The 10,594-nt window shown below is 34.1% G+C and overlaps 1 pseudogene; it reads right to left on the reverse strand.

Moving 5' to 3' along the window:
- Positions 1-900: 900 nt before the first annotated feature.
- Positions 901-9,877, reverse strand: LOC124091744 (cordon-bleu protein-like 1; annotated as a pseudogene).
- Between the last annotated feature and the right edge of the window lie 717 nt (positions 9,878-10,594).

The raw sequence follows: 10,594 nt of genomic DNA on the forward strand, positions 1-10,594 counted from the left end.
GTTTAGAAAAGGAATTCACAAAATCAAATACCTAGGGAGTCAGTGGAATCCCAAAGACTTTCCTTCTGTCTTCAGTGTTGAAGTATTTCTAATAGGATGACTACTGGGGAATCAATCAGTAGGAATGCAGAGATGATTGACTCTGGGAAGTCTTAGTGAAGCTTCTGCTCAAAGTTCACCATGTACTCTTTCAGGGCATGAAGGATATAGAGTGAAGAAACTCACCCGCAAAAATTTCCTTGGGACACTCATTTAGTGTTTACCCTGAAGAAAGACACACCCTCCTCTCTCCTGCTTTCTACGCCTCCATGAAGAAGAACTAGACAACTATGGCAGGGCATTATGAAGACTGTGATTTCTGTATTAGTTCTCATCTACATTCTCTAGTTTTTTCTTTTTTGTTGTTGTTGTTGTTGTTGTTTTTGGTGGTGGTGCTACTGGGGTGGCCTACCACTGAACCACATCTCCAGGCCTTTTTTAAATTTTGTGACAGGGTCTCACTAAGTTGCCCAGGCTCAAACTTGAAATGCTCCTACCTCAGCCTCCCAAGTAGCTGGGATCATGGGTATGTGCCAGCACACCCCAATTCTCTTATTTATTTGGTGGGGTGTGGGGGGGACTAGGGATGGAACTCACGGGCACCCGACCACTGAATTGCATCCCTAACCCTATGTTGTATTTTATTTAGAGACAGGGTCTGAGTTGCTTAGCACCTCGCTATTGCTGAGGCTGGCTTTGAACTCACAACCTCCTGCCTCAGCCTCCCAAGCTATTGAGATTTCAGGCATGTGCCATCATGCTGGGCTCTCCTATTCTTTTTATTAAAGCTATACAACTCTTCTAACTCCACCTATGACAGTTATTTTGGAGAAGCTATGTCTGGAAACTTGGTGGTTCCCATCACCGGAAGTCTACCTTTTCTGGAATAGGGAGCAGTCTTCTAAAGAATCCTAATGTGCTAACATAATTTCTTAAAATAAGATATGAGAGCACTGTCAACTACATATAATTATACAATAATGATCCAAAAGTCATGTTCTGCACCTGGCTCATGTTGTTGAAAATAGAGCCAACATTTTAAACTATTTATAAAACTCTGGACTCTTTCAGTTTATAATTAAAAAATGACCCCTAACATAAAAGAGTAAACTTCTGGCATCCTCTCAATTAGGATTTAAATGCTAGAAAAAAGTTTCCCTCAAGTATTAGTTTGACAATGTTGAAAATAAACCCACTGTCACCCATCTGATAAAGAAAACTTACCCTTTCAATTTGGCAGCAGCCTCTCCAGAACAGATTGCAGTCAGCAAACTCTGTCGGATATGTTCTGGGTCAGGGCTTTAGAATGTTAAAGAACTTTGTCTCCTAAGGGTGAATTATGGGCAGTCAGCTGGAGTTGGTGTTGGAGAATTTTGTTCATTATGTGCAGAGTTGTTTTGCTAAAAAAATAAATGCACTATATTTATGTGAATTCCAAGGGAAGAATAGTTCAATTCTGTAAAACATTTTTATCACCAATAGTTCTTTAAGAATCACCATTTGCCCAATGGATGATTTAGATAAGGCTGTTTCTTCACCCAATAAATTCTCTTTGCTGCCAAAGCTGAACTAGAAGATGATGGCATTACTTTACTTTCCCTTCCCTTGAACAGAGGAGGCTAAGGAAGAAAAATGGTCTCTCTCTTTCAAGGATACAGTTTACTGTGTGGAGTCAAATAATGCTGATATTTCCAATACATGGAGTTGACTAGAAGAGCCAAAATAATAATCAAAAAATTCTACAAAATTAAAAATAATCCATGTTCATGGTTTCAACATACAGGTTGGAAAATTATTATTTTTGAAAGCACAGTCAAATATTGACAATTTCATAGTGGTTAAATCTAATGTATCTTTTAATAAAGGAATATTAATTACTACATGTAAATATTTATTTTGTGTTTCAGGAAGTCATGGGGACTTTGTGTTGGCTGTTTTATTTTTCCCATGAGGATAAAAATAAATATTAGTAACTTCCAAACTGAAGAATCAAAATCTTAAACTTCTTAGGAAGGAATATTCAGTATCAGAATTAACTGGCAAATCAAGTAATCTTAAAGATGTCTTTTTCCAACTGCCATAAAAAATAATGAGTTAAACATGGTTTGGACAATGACTCAAAAAATGCATTATCTAAATCAAAGTTCCATTGTTTAGGAATGATATTCCAGTTTAAGGAAAAAATGCAGGTTTTATTCCCAACTCAAGAATAAAAGTCTATAACATACATCACTTCCTGATGCTTTAACAAATAATGTAAATATTTTTATGTAAATGTAAATATTTTCCACTATAAATATTGCTTTAAAATTACTGAAAAATGTTCTCCTACTCTATGAATGTTTGAAAAAGTAGTGTAAAATACTTCTGGAACCATCACACAAATATGAAAGTATTCTTTAAACACCATCAGAGTAAAAGTACACAAAATATTTCTTAAAACTCACATGCAGATTATCATGAGTCACACTGTGAATTTCATACCCTCATTGTCTATACAGTCTGAACCTAGCAAAATACACTTTTTAGTTGACTAAGCATCAACTCAATGACACACTTTTTGGTAAGTCATTAAGGCTAGACAGTAGTTGGATGATGTTTTAGTCAACACATGTATAACTGAAAAAGGTGACCTTAACAAAATGGGGAATTAAGAAAGATACACTTGGGGCTGGGGATGTGGCTCAAGCAGTAGCGCACTCGCCTGGCATGCGTGTGGCCCGGGTTCAATCCTCAGAACCACATACAAACAAAGATGTTGTGCCCGCCGATAACTAAAATAAATAAATAAATAAATATTTAAAAAATTCTCTCTTTACACTCTCTCTCTCTCTATCTCTCACTCTCTCTATTTTTTTTTTAAAAAAAAGAAAGATACACTTTAGAACTGATTTCAATTTGAATTAGTTTCATGCAAAAATGTATGGTCAGCTGTGAGATTGAATGAATATAATGGAAAAGGCACAGCCCAGGTGTTGGGTTACTTTATCTAGTCTTTGATTCTGCTGTTTCATATAACCAACACTGTTTATATTGCATTATATATTACTATAACACATGAAGAGAACATGAAGTAAGCCAGGACATCCAGAAAAATTAAAAATGAATTAGCAAAGAAAATAGTTCAAACTCTAAACTAGTAAATTAACAAGGCCTATGAATGAAGAAATTTAATACCATTACTAACAATACAATTATATAATTACAACCTTATAGTAATATCTAATAAAGTTATGTGAATTATACACAGTAAATAATGATATTATATGTATTAATTTCTTCCCTATAGTAGCATGGTATTCTATTAATAAGAATTCAGAGTTCAGTAATGCACAAACACACCAACATGCTTGTTATCCACTATTTTAACCAGGTTCCATAATAATCCAAATACTTATTTTTTTTAAAGGTAACATTTACCTTATCCATCATATCAATTTGTGGGATGTCTGCACACCTGTGTACACAGCAAGTCCTCCCATCCTCTGGGTGAGCTGGAGGTTGGTTGGATGCACCCAAACTGGGTGACTCGGGCTGTGCCTTACTGAAAGACTGTGACCTCTTCACAACAGCAAGGGCAAATGGTGAAGGAGCAGAACTTGAGTATGGTCTTGGGGCACCAAAAGTTTTCAGAATCTTCGGTTTACCACTGCTACCTGACTAGTGGGAAGAGGCATAGGCTTGGGAGCTATAGGAGGAGGAGAGGTTTCAGCAGGTTCCTGGTTGATGATGTCATCTTCCATCTTTTTAATTTGGGGCTGTGGAGCTGGGTGAGTAGTTTTACTTAAGGGAGAAAGTGTCTGTTCTGAATGAGGCAGTGTGTCCCTTTCCATCTCTTTTTTTGTTAGTTCCTTGGGGGAAGGATTAGGGACAGTATGGACATTCTTGGCAGCTGCAGATGTCACATACTGACCTGATACTCTCTTCTGCATCTTCAAGAAAAAAGAACTTGGTTTGGCCTGGGGATTTGATCCAAGATTTAAATTTCAATTCCAAAATATTGTTTATTTCTTCCAAATTTGGTGCAAAAGGAGCTGTGCCAATGTCTCTAGTCATTCTGGGAAGTTTCCAAGGATTAGTCACAGCACCATCGTGTGAGCTCACAGCCCTGTGCAACTGTTGCTCTGTTCTCAAGTTAGGCTTTGGTTTAGGGTCTACCTGTAGCTCCCCTGGGCCTTCAGAAGTAAAAAGGTCTTGTGTTTGCAGGGCCACCTCCTTCACATTCCCTGAAGCATGTATCTTTTGATCATCTTTATACCCTATGGTTTCTGATTCCCAGTCTTTCAGTATATCCAGGGATTTGGGAGGTACTATTTTATAAGTAGTCATTCCAATTTTGGGTATATACTCTCTTGTAATTTCATTTGAAGGTTTTGGCTTGGGATTATAGTCTTGTCTGTAAATTGGCAGATTCTTTAGATAAGAAGCAGCTGAATATTTATCAATTCCATCTATAGGAGACAAAGGATCATCATTGCCTTGTGCACAAGTTGGATCTTTTATGGCATGTCTGTCTTCTGAATATACAACTGGGGTGCTCTGAATCCTCAATTCTCTTGAGGTAGTTACATAATTTTGTAGATTTAAAGATAGGTGTTGAGTTGGTTTGTTATTTGAAGTTTGCACACTTTAATCAACTTTGAAAGCAGGCACATTACGATCTTGGTGATTCCCCTCAGAACTGTTGCTGGAAGGGATTGTCTGAATTGCCACATCTTGCCTTTTCATCTTTTCTGCACCAAGCTGATTCAGTTTGTGGTCTGGTACTGATGGTTCTGGTCGATGATTTTCCTTGTTATAACATTAACAGTTTCATGTGCTTGATAGCTTGACTGTCTGTCAACTTCCATGACCGTGTCCTTATTTTTTGCTTCCCCTTCTACATTGATTTCTGTTCTCCTCACTCTATTTTTCATAGTATCTTCTGTATTTGTTGTAAGGACAATGATTTCATTCTGAACTATTGAGAGAAAAAATAGAAAAACTCAAGTTTACAATGTTTGCCTCATCCAACCTATCATCATTTGCTTTGAATGCTACAGATAATCTTTATATCACCAATTATATGAATTCAGGCAGTGGCATACAGAGAAAGCAGTAAGGGCTGTACACTCAAAAGAACCTGAGTTTGGAACCTCTTTAACTAACGTGGCCACATGTTAAATTATAATAACCCCTCACAGCTTCATTTTGCTGACACGTAAAGAGGTGAAAATATGTTGGTTTGTTTTACGGTACTGTGGATTGAACCGAAGGTCTCAAGCTTGCAGGAAAGTGCTCTACCACTGAGTCTATCCCCAACCCTTTGTTAAATTTTTAAATTTTGAGAATGCATTAGTAAATTGTTGAGGCTTCCCTCAAACTTGTGATCCTGAGTGGCTTGGATTATAGGTGTGAAAATAAGTATTCTAAATTATAGATATAATTATATGTAAATTATACAGATACATACACATCTACGTATGTGTACATATATATAACTTAGGTAATATTTTAAGATAGAATACTGTCTAGAATAGGCAATATAGAGAAGGCAGCTATGCTCCAAAAAATAAGTAAATATTTCATTTTTCCATCATTGTTAATGAAGAAAGAAATTGATAAATTCAAAAATTGTATTTTTCCCTCCATTTAGAATCTTTGTTCAATAGCCTCTCATGTAAACTTATATTTCATATCTAGTACTAAAATAATCTCAGTAAATATCATTTTTAATTAAGGCAAACAACACAAAACATTACCTTTAAGAAAGTAAAGAATGGGAGTTATAGCTCAATGGTAGAGCACTAGTCTAGCATGTGCTAAGGCCTTGCTTGGGTCCAATCCCCAGCATCACTAAAAAAAAAAAAAAAGAAAAGAAAAAAATAAAGAAAGAAAAGAAAAAAGAAAGAAAATTGAAGAGGTAAAAACAAAAAACAGTCTATGTTGATTATCATGTTCATTGGGTGTCCTTACTAAAGTCTTTTGGAGGAATTTGTTTTTAGTCATAACATGGTTGATTTCAACCTTATAAAAACAAAAATGCTAGTTTTGATTTTTCTCTGTGGGGAAAAAAGTATCCTTATTCTTCTAGAGTTGCAGCCCAAGAGATCTGTGACAGTCTCCCTCTCAAATCCTGTTGACTTTTCCTCTAATTCTAGTTCATATGACCTGAAAATGCAAATTACCTGCCAATCCCTGCGTTAGTAGCAACAGCTTCTACTCCACAGGATGGCAGAGAACTGGAATAGCATCTGGAAGTGTGCAGGCATTATGAACATGCATCCATACCTAGTAAGGACCTGCTCTGAGGCATCGTTTCTCCTGCATGATGACCAGTAACCTCCCTTTTGAGATATGGGAATGGCTTGCATAGCACTAATAAGTGGTGGGCCTCAAAAGTCAACTCATGAAAGATGTCAAGTATTTCTCTATAGTTTTATCATCACCCACTTTTACCTAAAAGAGGATGAGATCAAATACAAGCCCTAAAATTGGAGGAGCTACAGTAAATAGTTTCTCTGAAAACAAACAAACAAAACCATGCAAGCTATACCCCCCCCAAAAAAATAAGTCATGATGTCAGGTAAATTTTTATGTAATTTAAAAAAATTCACATTTTTAAACATCACTTAAATGTACTATTATTTGGTCATGGCAGCTAATAATTGCGTTACCAGATTCCTATATCAAGTATGTCATTTTAAAATAGAATTTATTTTTGTTTTCCCAAATAAAATTCAACTGATTATCACATTATGTTCACTATTTGAGTGACTTCCTTTCTCAATGACCAAGAACTGAAAACTTTTGGGATTTAAAAATTAAGAATATGTAAGATAAGGAAGCAAAGAAGAGGCAAATTTCTGCTTTTGCTCTTAATTAACTTGGTTAAGTATTTAATGTTTATACGGAAAGCACTATTCTGAACATTATTATGAGCACAACAGAATGTAAGACATATTTTTTGGCAACAGAAAATGAGCCTAAATGCAATTATCAAGAATACAAGTAACGATGATTGTGAGATTGTGTGGGAAAGGGTATATTCATACATTGTTCAAAGAATCACAAATTAGTACAACCACTCTGGAAAGCAGAATGGAGATTCCTCAGAAAACTTGGAAAGAACCACCATTTGGCCCAGCTTTCCCACTCCTTAGTATATACCCAAAGGATCTAAAATCAGCGTACTACAATGACACAGCCACATCAATGTTTATAGCAGCTCAATTCACAATAGCTAAGCTATGGAACCAACCTAGATGTTCATCAACAATTGAATGGATAAAGAAATTATGGTGTGTAGGGTTGTGTGTGTGTATATAAATATATATATATATATATATATATATATATATATATATATATATTGGATATATTATGATACACACACAATGGATTATCACTCAGTCATAGAGAAAGGTTTTATGATATTTGCCAGTAAATAAACGAATCTGGAGACTATCAAGCTAAGTGAAATAAGTCAATCCCAAAAACCAAAGGTCAAATGTTCTCTCTTATATGTGGATGCTAACATACAAAAAGAGGAGGGGAGGGAAACAATAGAAGTTCATTAGATTAGATAAAGGGGAATGAAGGGCAGGGAAGATAGTTAGGAATAGGAAAGACAGTAGAATGAATCTGACATAACTTTCATATATATATATATATATATATATATATATATATATATATATATATGAATACATCATAGTCAATCTCAACATTGTTTATGTCCACAAGACTGGGATACTAATTATAATAAATTATATTCCATGCTTGTAAAAATATACAAAAATAGATTCTACTGCTATGTATAACTAAAAAGAATAAAAATTTTTAAAAAGTAAATGAGCCTAAATATATTTTCTTCTTTCTTGCTGTTTCTTATTTTCCACTGAATATATTTTGAAACTGGATATTATCCAGTTTCAAAAATAGAAATATTTTCCAAGAGGAAGTAATTCAATGTAAAAATATAAATTAAATTAAATCCTCCTTAACAAACACTAATTTATTAGTTTTATATTCCAAATTTGTTTTTTATATTTTCAGTGGGTTAGACCCACTGAATCATTGAATTTAGCTCTAAATTTTTCATCAATATTTCACAATTATTCCCAGTGATTTTCAGGCCTGGAAGCTTAGAATCACCACTGAATTTATTAGCTAATTCCTCCTCATACGTATCTGACAAGAGTCTTACTTGGTCTTTGAATGGCCAAGTTATTTTTCAAGGGTGGCCAGTAGAAGGAGAATGTAGCTTCTGTACTGCAATGTCATTTCTCTACTCAAAATTAATATAAACATCTACAATCTGATCAAAGGATGGTTTAAATAATTGTATACTTTAGGTGAAAAGAGAATAAAACCACTTTAGCGATAATAAATTATTTATTTTTTTAAAATCACCTAAAGTTGACAAAAGGTCATTGTAAATGTGTGCAAATCAAAATAAATATTACGTAAACGTACTGTGACCCCAGCACTAACTTGATGTCAAAATCTTTGAAAATAATATACTAAATCATTTTTGCTAAGAAAGAAGTAGCTTTTAAATCATGATTTCTCCATAGGAATGCTACTGCCATCACAGTATATGAAGGGAAAAAATAATCCAGATATAAAGAATAGGAAATGATTTACACATGGAGAAATGACATTCTCCATGTGTCTCAGAATGGGACTGAACATTTGAAGTAAAATCAATCAGCAGCATACACATTCAAGTTAACGTATACATTCCAAAAAAATTGAAACTCACATAGATATACAGATACATTGGGACTATGACTTCTTATTCAAATATGAATATTATAGTATTATGGTTTTATGAATCTTAGCTGGGTTTTGTATGTTAACATGGGTTGGGCTATCAGCGTTCATAAATCACTTTCTTCTTATTTCCTTGAAATATATCATTGTGCAAGATCAATTTCTCTGATACAAGATGATCCAATTCAGTTGAGGAGTCAGGAATACAAAACTGCCTGGCTTCTAAGAATCATGTAACAAAATTAACAAAGTAGTAGGATTTAGATGGGAAATTGTTTTTTTTTCTGCAAAAATGGGGTGAGCATAGACCAAATGATAAAATGGAGGGAACTACATCATAGAAAAAAAGAAGAAACTGTCTTGAGATGGGAATGAAAATTGGGGAAAGTGTAAATAAGATTACATAATTAGATGGTTTGAGCCTTGAAAATCAGGCAGATGAGTTTCATCCAAAATATAGCAACTTGGGTATGATGTAAAATAGGATTGTGCTACAGAATTAGAAGGGAAACAGAAAAACAGAACAGAAATAGATGCATAGAGGACATTGCTTTTAAGATCTAAGGTTGAAGTTCGACAATCCCTAAGACTTAACAACATCATCAAATATAATGCACTGGATAGCTAAGAACATACTTTGGAGTAATACTTACTGAGTTAAACTCTAGGTCCATCACTTATTAGTTGTGGGAATTAATATCTTTGTGATTCAATCTTCAATAAAATGGGACTAAAAATAATAGTACCCATAATAGCCTATAAATGAGGGGGGTATTAAATGAGTCAATATATAAGATTAAATGAGTTAATACGTGTTAAGGATAGTCCTTGGCACATCATTGTCTACCTGTCAATGTTTATAAAACTCACCATTCTCTTTGCTTGGGCCCAAATCAGACTTCAAATTTCTTACTCTGCAGGCTATCATATCTTCATTGCTTGTATCATACACAGTACTGTGTGACCCTCTGGCAGATATGATATTGTATATATGTATACTATTCAAATTCATACAATAAGAAAACATGCAGTAATTTCCAAAGACAGATGGATTGAAATAATCATCTTTTTCTGCCAAATACTGAAAATGTAAAAGCAAAGAAAAATTACAACTGAGAGGAAATGTTTCTGTGAAACCTAAGTTTTTTTTTCATATAGTGGTCCTATTACACAGAAAGATACAAAAAGCTTGGGAAAATGGACTCATTACCAAAATAGTGTCTTTATTTTGATATTTTTGGTTATTTGTCTTTTAATGAAAAATGAAATTTAATGAAACATTTTTGTCTTGCATCTAGCAAAGTCAATTACATAAATCGTACTTGAATTGACCTCACTGACATTTTTCTAGTGATAGAATGGTTTAATTTGGAGACAATCCCATGCAAATTATGTTAAACCTCTGATGAAGATGATTTATTTTACTTGGTTGATTTCATCTTTATTCATGGTGTTGCATCTCAAACATAATATATGTGAATTCACTATAGCTTTAGATACCTAGGATAATATGGAAAATGCCTTTCTGTATCATAAAGTTGACTGTAAAAATAAAACTGGGGATTTGAACTTATACTCTAATATAGAGACTTGTTTTCATATGCCAGTGAGCATTTGATAAAAATGAAATGTTGCATTTAAGTTAAATAAGTAATAGGCAAAATACACAAAAACTCTGATTTTTGAGTCATGCAAATTAAGGCTTATATGACACAGGGATAATGAACTAGTAAATTTGATAGACTTTGAACACAATTACATGCAAATAGATATGTACTAATAAACATTTTTATGATGA

This window comes from Marmota monax, unplaced genomic scaffold (genome assembly GCF_021218885.2).
Source record: "Marmota monax isolate L192 unplaced genomic scaffold, Marmota_monax_Labrador192_F-V1.1 WCK01_AAM20220418_F8-fsc01891, whole genome shotgun sequence".
Classification (NCBI taxonomy): domain Eukaryota; kingdom Metazoa; phylum Chordata; class Mammalia; order Rodentia; family Sciuridae; genus Marmota; species Marmota monax.